The sequence below is a fragment of the Talpa occidentalis genome, unplaced genomic scaffold (genome assembly GCF_014898055.3).
Source record: "Talpa occidentalis isolate TD23 unplaced genomic scaffold, MPIMG_talOcc4v2.1 talOcc4.9, whole genome shotgun sequence".
NCBI classification, from domain to species: domain Eukaryota; kingdom Metazoa; phylum Chordata; class Mammalia; order Eulipotyphla; family Talpidae; genus Talpa; species Talpa occidentalis.
Window position 1 is genome coordinate 59,877,811 of NW_023605305.1, and position 15,115 is coordinate 59,892,925.

A 15,115-nucleotide genomic window follows, 5' to 3' on the forward strand; every position below is an offset into this window, starting at 1 on the left:
TTACCTAACAGTGAACACAATGCGGTAGAATCCCTGGCTTCCCTGTTGAACTCAAATTGTCGTATATACATAATAGAATACTATTCCGCTATAACAAGAGATGAAATCTTGCCATTTGTGACAACATGGGTGGAAATGGAGGGGAGTATGCTAAGTGATATAAATCAGAAGGAGAAAGACAAATACCAGATGATTTCACTCATATGCAGAATATAAAGAAACATAACAAAGGAACAGACACACTAAACTAAAACAAATCCTATAAATCTACCTGCAGAATTGAGGCTACCAGAAGTGAGGGTGGGAGAAGGCAGTAAAAGGGGAAGGGAGTCCACAGGACTGTGGTTAAGGGTTATGGATGCTTTGGTGATGGGTATGGTGCAGTAACATACATCTGGAAAGCTGTGAACCTAGACCTCTAAATCATATACAGTATTAAAAACCAAAGTTACCTCAATAAAAAAGATAAAATTTTTTAATGATTAAAAAAAATAGTGAAGACTAATGAAACAATAAGCTCAAGGTATCAGATATAGGGGATTCTACACCTGATTAAAAAAAATGCACATTTTGGGGAAGGCACATGAAAAACAAATTAACAAAAAGATAACTTGGAAAATCCTTGCATTTAGACATAAAATAAAAGCTCAAGATTTAAAAGGGGAAAATATAGATTAAACAGTATTCACCACTGAAAAAAAATTATAACTCTAGATCTCATAAGATACATAAAGGAAAATTTAGAAGGCTATTTAAATTTTCAGATCATAAGAAAAAGTTAAAAAGTAAGTGTATTATACATAAGTATATGTTTGTAAATACTGTACATACATTATATGTATGTATTTTAGTATAAGCACTATAACCTACTAGTTGGAAAAGAGCTGCCTACTAAATGCAAAGAAATGAGAGAAAACAGCAGGGTTAAGAGCATCTGTTGAAGAAAACAGACTATCACCACCAAACAAAACAATAAACAAAACAAAAACACTACAATAAAGATTTTTAAATTAAAAACCATTATTTAAAAATTCTGTAAAAAGTTATCAAGGAAAAATATAGAAGATATAAATAAATTACAGAACTAGAAAGAGGAAATAATTGAAGGCAGAATTTAAAAATAAGACGATGGCTAGTAGCATATTAATATGAACTAAATGTTTGCAAACTTTAAAATTCAGATGACAGAAATTTCCCAAAAAGCATTAAATGCCATATATAGTGCAAGGATAAATGTAAAACTACAATTAACTAGTAATTATTAAAAAAATTGAGACAATGGTCAAGATTTTCCATTTCAAAGCCAGGCCCTAGATCATATTGAATTATATCAGATTTCAAATTATGATAATACATTTTTATTCTATGTAAATGAACATGGAACATGGAAACTTACATGAAAATGTAAAAGAATCTATTCACCTAATTTTTTGAGAATGGTATAATCCTGATTCTGTTTCAACATATATAATGACAAATGAGGAAAACAATAGTCTAGCTTCACTTATGAACATGGATGTAAAAATGTTTTTAAGAAAGTAAATTTAATTAAAAAAACATTAAAAACATTGAATTTGATACAGGAATATAGAAAATATTTTACCATTTCCTGAGCTAAGAATAGCTCTTTCATATGATTCAACCTAAGAAGATATTATGAAAAATATATCCCAGGAATGCAAGAATAGATAAATACCAGGAAAATTTTCAAGGAAAATCACCATGCTTATAAACTAAAGGAGAAAAACTGAAATATTTCGTTAATTGATGGAGAAAAACATTTGAGAAGGTTTAACATTTGAGAAAAACATTTGAGAAGGTTTATCTGGCAAACTAGATAGAAGGTATTTTTTGAACTTAAATTACAGATAGAAAAATAGAGCAGGAAAAGATACCTAGATTATTTAAAATCAACAGAGAATACAAGGGAACTTCTACAAATCAAGCAGGAAAAACCAGCAACCCCAAAAGGAATGTGATCAAAAGCTATAAAACTTAACAGGGTCAAAAACATATGACAAAATGTCTATTACTAATTATGAAAATAAAAATTAATTAGATATTAATTTGTACTATTAGATTGGCAATATTTGAAGGCTGGATCATTAAGCCTTAGTGTAGATATGGAGAAACAGGCATCCACAGTGCAGTGCAAGGAGTGCAGTCATTCTGGAGAGCAGCCTGGCACTACTTAATCGAATTAAGCACATATACATACTCTATAAACCAGCAACTCCACTCTTGATGTATATTATACATAATTAGTGGATGTTCATTACAGTGTTAATTGACATAGTAAGGCATTGGAGATAACTTTAATGTCCATCATTGGGAGAGGAGACAGACAAAATGTGGTTGGAAATGATCATATAAAGAGATTTTTAAAAACAGTACTGCATGAAAAGAGGGAAAACAGAATGGAGTCAATACCATTCATCAAAGTTAAATTACTGCACAAAATACCACAGTACATGGTTTAGAAGTGTGTACACAAAGACATACATATTTAACTCGTTAGAATGGCTAATTATATTGGGTGGGAAGAGGACTGACAGGGACAAAGGAAACCAGACAAGAACCCCCAGCAGACCAGCGATAGTAACTAGTAATATGCCATGGAATAAGGATTATATTTAATCCAACTCTCTGCTCTTAGGAGCCACAAAAATAGTATGAAGCCAACAAGGATTTTATTGTTGTATTAATATAAAAAGACTTCCAAGTTCAAAATTTGTCTGACCTGTGCAACCTTCAGAGAAAAGTCATAGTCATTAACTATAATCCAACCACTTAGACATATAATGATTAATGAAAGGGATCCTTCTTTGGTAAAATAGGGCTCCATCTCAACTGATAAAGAACTCAGATTAACTGTGCTATGAATGATGAATTGCTATCAACATATTCTTGTGGCTTAGTATGAAAAGCAAGGGCTAAAGTGTCAGATTCAGTTCAAATTCTAGCAGAGAAATATAACACAAGTTCCTTGGACTGATTATTGAGCCTCTACAAATTGCAGATTTTTTTTTTTTTTTTTTATAGAGGCATGCTTTATTTATTTATTTATTTGTTCGTTCGTTTTGTTCATACATGCACTGGGTACAGTCAGAAGGGCCGGAGGGTGAGAGAATTCACCAGAGCCAGAGCGGGGAGCAGAGCAGGCAGAAGGATTGAAGTACACTGCTGAGGGGAGCAGTGGGCGGCAGGAGAGGTCTGCGCGCCATGCGGGACCCTCCTCCGGTGGCCAGGGAGCAGCCGGGGATCGAACCGGCGCCGCAGAGGCTGCGGGCAGCTTCGCAAACCAGCGCTCAACCGCTGCGCCACGGGGGAGGCCCCAAATTGCAGATTTTGTATTTGGAAAATGGGGTTGTTTCCTTAAAAATGAATGTGAGCTAAAAATGCCTGGGACATAATGAGCCAAATAATGTTAGGGGAGAAAAATAAAACCATGTTTTATGCCATTAAACTATATACTTAAGAATGACTCAAATAGCAAGTTTGTTACATAGTTTTACCAGAATAATTCAGTAAGACCCTATCAATAGGCTTAGTAAGACCCTATCAATTCCTCCAAAAACTGGTTTCCTTAGGCATACATTATAGATTGATTATCCTGAAATTTTGAAAGTGGCAACCCTATTTTTCTGACCAATGTTTTGTTATGACACTACTGTAATAGCATTTGTTCAATTAACAAATATTGACTGAATCCAAATTCATGTCAAGCTTATGACATAAAGGGCACACTGTGGGATTTGTTTTCAAGGACCTTAAAGTCTATTATTGGAGACAAGCATACATATGACTATTTATAATTCAGAGAAAGAAGAGCTATGAGAAAAAATACCAGTAGCTGACATCACCCACTTATTTTCTGAATATTCAGGAAAAGCAACTAATAATATTGGCAAATTATACTGAGTATTATATTGTAGTCAACTCTCAGCCTCTCAATCAGATATACCTTTTACTGCATAATACCAAAACCTCGTTTAAATTGACATTTCCAATAATTTTGCCTCCAACTTCTTCCAACTTTATTTGTCTGAACATAGACAAATGAGTCAGTCAGCTTTCCTTAACTTAATTTATTTTGAATAGGAGAAGGGGCAAATTTGGCAGAATAAAGCTTAGCAAAAAGCCAATTCTAGAACAATAAAGAGTTGGGTGTACTTGAATAGTGTACTTGAATTTTTATTAGTAATTTATTGGGAACCTGTTAAGTTGCAGAAACTCTTGTCAAATCTTTCAATGAAACTTTTCCGTTCAAGTTAAAAACTACCCAGTCAGGTAAAAATGATCACCTCTACATTCTAGATGTAGAAAATAAGACTCTGAGATGTTGAAAAAAGATCATCCAGCTAGAAATTGATGCAGTAGGATGCAAACCTAATTTTGTTTGTCCTTACACTATGGCAAAGTATCCTTTTACAGTTCTTTTTTTAAATTGAGGTAGTTAGCACTGGTTTATCATTTCAGATTTACTTCTTTCTACTTCCCTGTCCTAGAATATAAACTCCATGAGGTTTCTTGTCCATGCAGCTCACTGCTGTCTTCCACACCTAGAACAAGGCCTACCATATATATTAGATGGTTAATATTTGTAATAGATGGCTTCTATAGGCATAAATGGTTAATTTCTAAGGTTTTCTTCAATTGGCATGCTATACTTTTCTGTCCATGTCCCAAACAATGCTACCCAAAAGTGATTTAAGATCTAACAGAATTCCATACATATTTTCCCCCAAAGAGAATGCATTCAAAGGTAACACAATCCAATAGGACCACTGGAAAAACAAATTACTTTTTGTATATTATCTTTCAAAACCCACTCTATTAAACTGAAAAAACTTGAAAAGCAAAAAGGTTTATAGCTTATTATTTCAGTGCATCATAAAACAGGAAAAGTAATATGACCGTAAAAGTGCCAAAGCACTGTAACATATATGCTCTTTAATCTTTGGTTACATTTTTACTGTTAGGATTTTCAGCCCTCAAAATTTGGGTTACCCTACAATTTCTATTTAGGCTAATAGCTAGGAAGGACTTAAACACTATCATGTTCAACTTTCAAATAAATAAAATGTTATGTTTTCACCATGTCATGAAATCAGACTTTTTATTCAGGTAAAACATTAACTGGGCAATTGTGTAAAGCTGCAGTACCCCAATTCCCTTGGACACCCTTTTATAAATAAATAAATAAGACTGAAGAAAAGAAAATCTTGTGTAAAGTTATACAGCTAATTTATAGCTAGAAACTGAGTCTTCTAGTGTATATCACTTCTTCCTCTAACAAATCATGCTAAATGTTTTTCCAATAACATTTTAAGGAATAAAAATGACTAAATTTTTCATCCAGTTAAAGAAGCTACTTTCAGAATCCTTGTAAAATCATGATATCTGCTTACATAAAAGAAACATTTCACAGTTCACCATGTCAGTGAATTCTATGCAGACATCTGTAACAGCTCTCTGAGTGAGTGCACCAATATTCAGAGATGTAAGGTATTAGGGGCAGGTCAGCTAAATCTAAGTACTGTGCTGTCTGCCTCAAACCACAGCTTTCTGTTAGAGTAATACAAATTAAATTAAGAAGAGACTCCCTTGAGGAAGCTGATACAATGATTCCCATATCTCGTCATAGATTATTTGCCAGGTTGGCTACCTAAAAATCACCCTTAGAACCTATAAAACAGAATTGTGACAGGGTTCCACCAGCTGAGAATCTGAGCCATTGTGTCTAAGGTAAAGTTTAGCAATAGGGTAAATTTCTCTTTGTAACAAGTTCTTTAAGTAATTCTCATGGGTAGCAGATCTGCAAAACAAACAAAAACAAACAAACAAAAAGCCAGACATCCCCCATGCAATGCAAAAATTGTTTCTACAGCTATTATTATAGTCAACCATAAAGTTCATAGATAACAAAATTTACAACAATCTTTAAATATGCCCTTCACAAGACTAATCTAATATGGAAACTGTGTCTGGATCTACAGCATGCCTCAGGATTAATTAAGAAGCTTGTTTTGATTATACAATAGATTATTTTACAAACTCAGTCCTTGTTTAATTTCCCCTGCTCCCATGCTGCCTCTCTCCCTCTCAAATCTCAGAGTTTCCCATAATTTCCATTAACAATTGCTTCTATTCTGTTAGGTATTAGAAAAGGTGAACTAGAATTTCAAACGGGAAGAAGGGAAACAAAGTTAGTATACTGAGAGCAAACTGGACTATCACCTTTGAAAATTCAAGACATGGCATGCCAGTTTATTTGTTAACTCAAAATAAGAGAGAAATCATATAAAGCTCCTCCTGTCTACAGATGAGTCAGCACTAACTGGTCTGCAGCATTAGACATGTGGCTTCACCACATGGGAATCCCACACTGTCTGGCATTTCCTTCAAGGGCTGCTGGGAGTTGTTTCCATGGCAACCAGTGGGTGGGGAAGGTGGTACATAGGAAGAAAACAGAGAATAGTTTTTAAAAACACTTCACTTTTCAATTAAAAATACACTACAGAGATGGGGTAGAGTATTATTTTATTTGAAGTCAATGGGACTTTAAGGGGCAAAAATTCAAAGAACTCATACTGTTTTCTGTGCACATATATACAAACAGGACATCAGTTATAAAAGTACTATATTTTAGGAACAAAATGTTAAAAGTGTTATAATGAGGGGCCTCCCTGGTGGTGGCAAGGGTTTAAGACGGAGCACTATGAAGCTATCTGAAGCTACTGCAGCACGAGTTCAATCCCAGCCAGGGAGGTGACCCACATGGCGCAGCAGACCTCTCCTGACTGGCATGCTGCTCCCCTCAGCAGTGTATTCTAGTCAATCTGCTTGTTCTGTTCCACACTCTGTCTCTGGTGAATCTTCTCACCCCCTATACTTCTGGCCTGTGCCCCAGTTCTTGTATGCATAAATAAATAAATCTTTAAAAAAAAAGGTGTTATGATGATCTAGGATCTTATTATTACTTATACCTGTTACTGATAGTTCCTAGAAATATCTGTAATAAATAGCCAGTCATTATACTGAATTTCATTGACTTTCACAATGTCAGTCAAGTGGTAGTAGTTAGTATCTCAAATAACCTGGATTCTCTTCCATTTATTAAAAAAATAAAATCTGAGAGTAGGAGATAAATAACTCACTTCTTTAGGCACCAGGATTTATTCAGGTACCCCTGAATGAGTACCAGCCAAGGTTAACTGGGGGCAGGGAGGGGGAGCGGAGAACAGTCTTTTGACTTAGCTGAATAGTCATGTTTGATTTAAACATGGATTTTCTAGCCCCATGACAATGTTATCTGAAGAAAGGAATCCCAAGTGGCTCATAATTCTGTATCAAAGCATTACCAGCTTTTCCTTGTCCAAGAAAGCCAATAAGATTTCTCCAGTATGATCTCAGAGTATTTTCCTGTCAACATAGGATATTAAGTGTTGCTAAGTAACAGGGCCTTTCTCCCAAGAAAGAAACTTAATTCAAGTTACTGGCCTGTATTTTAACAGAAAATGTTCAACACATGGGAATAATGACCCAATATAGTTCAAAAGCATTTGGTTACCTGGTCTGTTTTCCAAATAACAAAGAATACTGTATTACAGAGAAAACATTCAAATATATTTTACTATAAGTTAAACACAACAATATAGTTATGGCAACCATATCAATTTAATTTTCTTATGTAGCAACCAACTTTTAATACTCTGAAAATAAGTTTCCACATGCAGATTTGAGATGAACATAAAAAAGAAAATTACAACTAATCGAAAAAAACAGAAAATGAACTGTAGCAGTAAGGAGCAAATCTAAATCCATGTCCAAACCAATAGAGAAAATAATGTAAACATTTCAGCACAAAGTAACTACATTTAATGACAAATGAGCATTCCTCTTAAACTAGTGGATTTTTTTTTACCAGTATATAAATTTGCTATCTTATGGACTTATAGAGAGAAATAAATGAAACAAACAAAAAAAGAACTACAGCCAACCTAATTACAGATAGACATTAAATATTTTCTATAGATTAGCTCATTCAATCTATATGAAAACTCTATGAAGTAGGTATTATTATCCCCTGTTGACAGATGATGAAACTCCATGGTGAAACTGGGATTGGAAAGTACAGAGTCTGGCTTTGGAGTTCATGATCTTAGCAGAACATCAGGAGTGCAATTAAACAGAAAGAATTATGTACAAAACTTGGAATAAAAATACTGAGATGTAAAATCATTTCTTTCAGTCAGAAAAATTAAATCCATATTATTTATAAGAATGGAGAAGAAAATCAACCATAAAGTGGTGAAATTGAGTCACTTAAGAATTATTATGATTATTTCCTTAAGAGACTAAAAAGTGAGAAAAATAGAGCCTCAATCAATAGCGAAAATATTATACCTATAAAGTATAATCACCTAATTTTACAGATGATGAAACTGAGGTTCCCAGAGAATATGGAACTTGCCAAAATAATATTTGGCAACTGGCAGACTTGGGATTTTGATTTGGGTCTCTCTCACTCCAAGTTCCACAAGCTTAGCCACTACCCATGGAAGATAGATAAGCATGGTGTGTTTGCATTTGCTGGAGTGGACGGAGGGAATTCTGATACCTGTCTCGATCTTTTTGGAATTTACAATTTAGGGGGAACCATGGAATACCTACAGACAATACCCACAGGCTAGCTTTTGGAAGTTTAATTTGGCTACAGTGAACACAACATGACTTGAAGTGGGGGGAAGAGGAAACAAGAAGACCAAAAGAAAGACTACAAAAAATAAATGGTGGAGAAAAAGTAAAAGGCAATGCTAACATGTGATGGAAGAAAATACTAGTAATTTGACAGACAAAGTCAATAAGGCTTGCAAACTGTTTGGAAGTCTGAGGTAAAGGAAGAGGAAGGGTTACAAGGACTGAGGCCTGATCCTTAGAGACAAACACAAGAGGAGACAATTTAGTTTGAATGAATTGGTTTGTGGTAGCAACAACAGAGAGCTGCTATTTCAGCCTTGAGTTTAAGAGTAAAGGAAAAGACAAGACTGGAAGTGCCTCTCGAATGAAACAGTGTTTGAGGATGAATTACCACACAAGAGGGGGACAGACAGCTCAGAGATGAATAGGGGAGCTGACCATTTAGGCCATTACTATGCACCCAAGAAAGATAAAAATGAATATAAACAGAGCTAAGGTGTTAACTGGAATTGAGAAAGGAACTCAAAGAGTCAAAGAAGTATAGCTGATTTCTCTCCATTTAGTCACTAAAAAATAAGGTTACACACACACACACACACACACACACACACACACACACACACAGAGAGAGAGAGAGAGAGAGAGAGAGAGAGAGAGAGAGAGAGAATATGAGAGAATATGAGAGAATATGCTACTTGCTAAGGACATAAAGGTGAATAAAAGAGAAAGGAATGAAGGTTGAATTAGGTACTGTCAAAAACAGAAGAAGTTCCAAATATGATCACAATCTTTCTATCACATGAGAGTCGACAAAGAAAGATTCAACTCCCTGTAATCAGTACCTAAACTCTTAATAATCAATTTAGTTTGGGGAGGAAAAGAAAATCAGTCCAGAGCATTCACAATCAAGGATGACTAGGATCACAGAGGTTAATCACAAATAATGGCAAAACCAGGAATAGAATTCAATAGTCTTCATTAATTAGTCTATAGTTTCATTTTTCAAAGACACATATTGGGATAATTAGGTGAGGTCTAAACTAGCATTGCAGGAGGGCTATCTTCATCTTTCATTTTCAAAAGTCTCACCCTAATTCCATATTTTGTTCTGTGAGTAAATGGACTACTTTATCAAATTCCTCTGGTAATGAGAACTATGGGATACCTATGAAGTAATCATTCAGTAAGGGAGATGCAATCATCACGAAGTCAAAGCACAATTCACTGACCACCTTAGGCTTACAACATAAAATGACATTAGCTGAGTATACAGGGAAGTTTATTAACTCTAATTCAGAGAGATACTGACATCTGCACTCAAGCACAGATGCACAGGCTCACACTAACAGTCTTGATAGATATGTTCAGTGAGGGTTTCCTGTTAGGTCATCATTCTCCTAAAACCAATGATTCCCAAGGTGGGTCCAAACATAACAGGAAGTAGTTCTACAAAGGACACAGCTGACTGGGCTCCAAGTCATGCCTACAAAATCAAAATCCTGGGATACAACCAAAGAGTCACCATCTTATTATGTACTTTAAAGAAAGCAGTCTAAAATCATAACAACAGTCCCTATCAAATTCAAAATGTCTTTAAGGTCCACAGAGATGCCTGAAAACAAGGAATAAAAAAGGGTTTGGTTATTACTGACCTCAGATTTTTACTCATTTGTGAGAGATATCTGTAAAAACATTTTAATTTTGGAAACAGTACTGAGAAAAGTGCAATGTAATTAAAAGTACACTCTTTACAAACATTTGCTCTACATTTTAAATATCAGGAGAACATAGAATATGATTCTTTAATTACTATAAAAGCACAGAATTGCAAGCTCATTATGGTGATAGCAGAGTAGAAATATTTTTAAATTGGTTTGATTTTGCTTCCCAGTCATTACTCAGTCATGCATTAATGTCCAAAAAAAGCCCCACACTGGCAACAGATCATGGTAATCAGCAGTGGCATCAACAGCATAAAGGTGTTTAATTATATTTTCTGGAGGGGAATAAATGTCAGTTTCCGATAATTAAAGAAAACTGTAGGGGAAGTAGAAAAAGGAATATAACATATTTGCCAAGTGTACCTGGTCCTCTTTGTGACTGATACTTTGGAAACAAACTTCCCTCTGGTACCTGCATAGGAAACCATCTGGCTATGTTTGCCCAGGGCCCTATATACACATATTAGTTCCAACAACCATCAGAACAAGGTTCAGGGGGGAAAGAGAAGTCTGGAAGAGATTTGAGAGTATTTTATGCAGTCGTGTTCAGTCACTTATTGCTCATGTCGCCACTATTATGAGAGAAGAAACACCTCTGTGTTGTCTAGGTAGAGTTCCTGACCAGAGCAGGTGCAGCATGAATATATATATAAATTATAGAAACACAAAATTATAAATTCTTCATTATCTTTACTTTTCAAAAAGAGGTTATTTGGGTTACCCAAAATTTCTAACAAATATAGTTTTATTTTCCCTAAGAAATTCTTTACAAAGATTGCAAGATTAAACTGAGAATATTTTTTGAGTAATTCAGGTTTTTCATTATCATTAGAAACACTATCTATTAGGTATGCTAGAAAATAAGACCTAGAGCACATGTTGGAATAAAAGAGAACTTTTCCAATCTGTCAATTTCTACTGACGCCACATTGTATCTTTTAATTTCTTGGTGGTTTCTTAAATTCATATTCACATCTAAAATAAGAATAATAAAAAAAAATAAAAAAAAATAAAATAAGAATAATAAGCTTTCTTGTCTGAGAATTTGAGACAGTAGCATTAAAGAAATACAGTGTTTAGCTTATTGCCTAGCACACAATAGCTGTATATACCTGAGGTTTCTTCCTTAATAATTTGCCAAAATAGGGCCTCCCTGGTGGCGCAGCAGTTGAGCGCTGGGTTGCGAAGCTGCCCGCAGCCTCTGTAGCGCCGGTTCAATCCCCGGCTGCTCCCTGGCCACCGGAGGAGGGTCCCACATGGCGCACAGACCTCTCCTGCCGCCCGCTGCTCCCCTCAGCAGTGTACTTCGGTCCTTCTGCCTGCTCTGCTCCCCGCTCTGGCTCTGGTGAATGATCTCACCCTCCCGCGCTTCTGACTGTACCCAGTGCTTGTATAAATAAGTAAATAAATCTTTAAAAAAAAATAATTTGCCAAAATAACAATTAGTGTTGGGAAGAAGACCACATACATATTCTATAGAAAAAGAAGTTGACTGAAGGGAAGGATCTATCCCATCCACCAAAGACACCAACAAAAAAGATCAAGTTCTAAAAAAAACTAGTAACTAAGGTGATTATAATAATGATACAGAAAATATACCAAAGACTGTCAAAATAAGCTGACAATACTCATCATTCATCTCCCTCCCACAGAATAATAGTTCTTTCTGGTATTGATGTTTTTGAGCCTTTTAATACTTTACTCCTTGGATTTCTGTATCATCACTCTCCCTCTACCATGAAACCAGATTTATCAATCTTCCTCATGGGGCTGGGGCTCTTAGAGAACCAGATTTGCTTTCACTTATTTTTGTTTCTCCAACACCTATCATGGTACCTGGCATAAAAAAAAACACTGAGATAAATGATTAATACTCATTTTGCAGCAACAAAAAGTTAAGGGCAAGAAACACTTTTTTTCAGGTTTACCTCTCCTGACAATTCAATTTTGCTTACATTTTGAAGGAATTTTATGACCATAACAGATTATCATGCAAAACTAAACAGTTTAGCCTACCTTAAATACAACACACTTATATTAACCTACAGTGGGGCAAAATTATCTAACACAAAGCCTGTTTTACAAGAACGTATTGAAAAACATGTGATTTATTGAGTACTGTACTGAAAGCACATTTTGGACTCTTTCATTCCACAAATATAAAAATGTGCATGTTAGAATGCAAGGGACATATCATTCCACACTTTCTTCCCATGTTCTTATTTTCAAAGTTTTAAGCCTGTGATGTAAACATAAAATGATGGTCAAGGCCAGATTTGGAAAAAAGTAGTAAAACAACTGTAAGGCTGATGGGGTAAAAGGGTAGGGCTGGGCTCTTTCTGACATGTGCACAGCCTGATGTCTTCATGCTCCTAAAATTTGAAGAGTCCCTTCATCTCACCTAAAGTAAATGTTCCAAGTCTCCCACTCTATCTTAGCATTGTACAGTTCCTTTGATGTTTTCTGGGGGTTTGGGCTAGACCTCTTCATCCTCTCCCTGATAGTCACCTCTGCCCTCACAGCTTTTATCATTAACTCTACAGGGCTGACTTCCTTTATACCTAATACCCACTAGGCTCTTGGGACAACCCTCAATAAATGCTTGTTGAATGACTGAGTGCATGCCTTATTTGCTAAGTTCTGCTTATATTAGCTTATGACTTTCTCTCCATATTACCTACAATATTAAAAAATGCACCATCAAAAAGTCTGTGAATTGGTTCTTTGATAATTCATTTGGCTTTTCTTCTCAAGTAATAGAAACCAACATTTGTCGCTAGGAACGTGCCTGCCCAGGAGAAAAATAACATTTCTGAGTCTCCTTTGTAGCAAGTCATATAACTAAACTCTGGAACATAAGCCAAAGAGTTACGTACAACTTTTCAGATATACCCTTAAAAGGAGAAAGACTGCCCTTCTTTCATTTTTTTTTCCATCCAGGCAACTGGAATGCAGCCCTAATAAATGCAGCTAGTGACCTCCCAACCCTGACGTGATGTAAAGAAAAAGGTCATACAGAAGAGTAATAATATGAAAGGAGCCTGGGTCCAGACACTGTGCAGAGCTTACTTCCACACTCATGCCTGTGAGAAAATAAATGTCTAACCTCTAGAATAACTATTACTTTGAGTTTCTTCACTTACTCCCAACTGATATATCTTCTATCTTCTCAATGGTTCAACATCCTCCCCTTGTAAGCTATCCACAAGTTAATTCTCTTGCAAGATTACGGTCAGAAAATTATTCCTCTGCTCAAAAGTTTTAATAGTCCTCTACGGACTACAAGAACAAGGCTCTTCTCATTAGAAACCCTGAAGTGTCACACCACAAACTTTATCAGTTATTCTACACACAGAGGTTATTTTGCCTTATAGCTGCTTTGTGAACTATAAAACTGCTTTGTACAAATAACTCAAACTAAATTCCAGACAGTGTTTTTGAAGTGAATTATTTCAAGAAGAAAAAAATATCAAGGAACAAAAGAACACAGGAAATGCCTAAATCCCTCCCATTCACATGTCTTCTGCATAATTTTACATATCTGACATTCTTCCGTTCACTTGTTCATTTAATATTTATTGAGTGTGTCTTCAGTGCAAGACATTAACAAGGTGTGCTGAATCAAAAATGAATCAAGGTATAATATCCTCAAGGAGTTATAGATATAATGAAGTACCACATATGAATAACTGTTACGGGCAGAATGAGGATCTCCCCAAAATCCCCAAACCTGTCTGCTCTAAATTGGTTTTGCCACCTGCCAAATTAAGACAAAACATACTCTGGTGCACAAGACCTTTAATGCAAAGGAACTTTAATGTAATTAGTATGCAATACAGAAAAGACAAAAATAAAATTTCCAAATCAAGCACCCGAAGTTACCCATCCAAATACTCAGCCAAACAAGGTTGGCCCAAAGCAGTACCTGAAAGCCTGCCACAAGTCTAAGACACGATTCAGCCAATAGAAAAGGGTCAGAAACAGCCAGACAAGTCTGGGATGAGAAGATCAAAATCAAAACAAAGATAAAAGCTGTCATTGTTCATGCACCTCAAAGACATCTTTATAGACATATCACCCAAAGCAGTGACAGTGAAGGCAAAGATAAATAGCTGGGACTACATCAAATTAAAGAGCTTTTGCACAGCAAAAGAGACAATAACCAAAATAGAAACACCCCACTGACTGGGAGAAAATTTTTGCACACAGCACTAATGATAAAGGACTGATCACAAAAATCTACAAAGAGCTGATGAGACTTAACAAAAACAAAGAAAATAATCCACTCAAAAAATGGGCAGAAGAGCTAAAAAGAAACTTCTCTGAAGAAGAAATACAAATGGCCAACAGGCATATGAAAAAATGTTCAACATCACTTGCAATCAGGGAAATGCAAATCAAAATTACAATGAGATACCATCTCACACCAGTGAGAATGGCACATATTAAAAAGACTAGCAACAACAAATGTTGGCGAGGTTGTGGAGAAAAAGGAACTCTCCTGCACTGCTGGTGGGAGTGCAAACTGGTCCAACCACTATGGAGAGCTGTGTGGAGATTCCTCAGCCTACTCAAGATAGAGCTCCCATATGATCCAGCAATTCCACTCCTAGGTATTTACCCAAAGGACACAGAAACATTAATTCCAAAGAGCACCTGCACCCCTATGTTTATAGCAGCACTATTTACAA

General features: G+C 35.6%; 1 protein-coding gene across 1 annotated transcript in view; it reads right to left on the reverse strand.

Annotated features, from left to right (window-relative positions):
• Window positions 1–15,115, reverse strand: part of PATJ (PATJ crumbs cell polarity complex component) — a 274,406-nt gene that overhangs the window by 116,623 nt on the left and 142,668 nt on the right. The gene's annotated exons all lie outside the window — the stretch shown is intronic.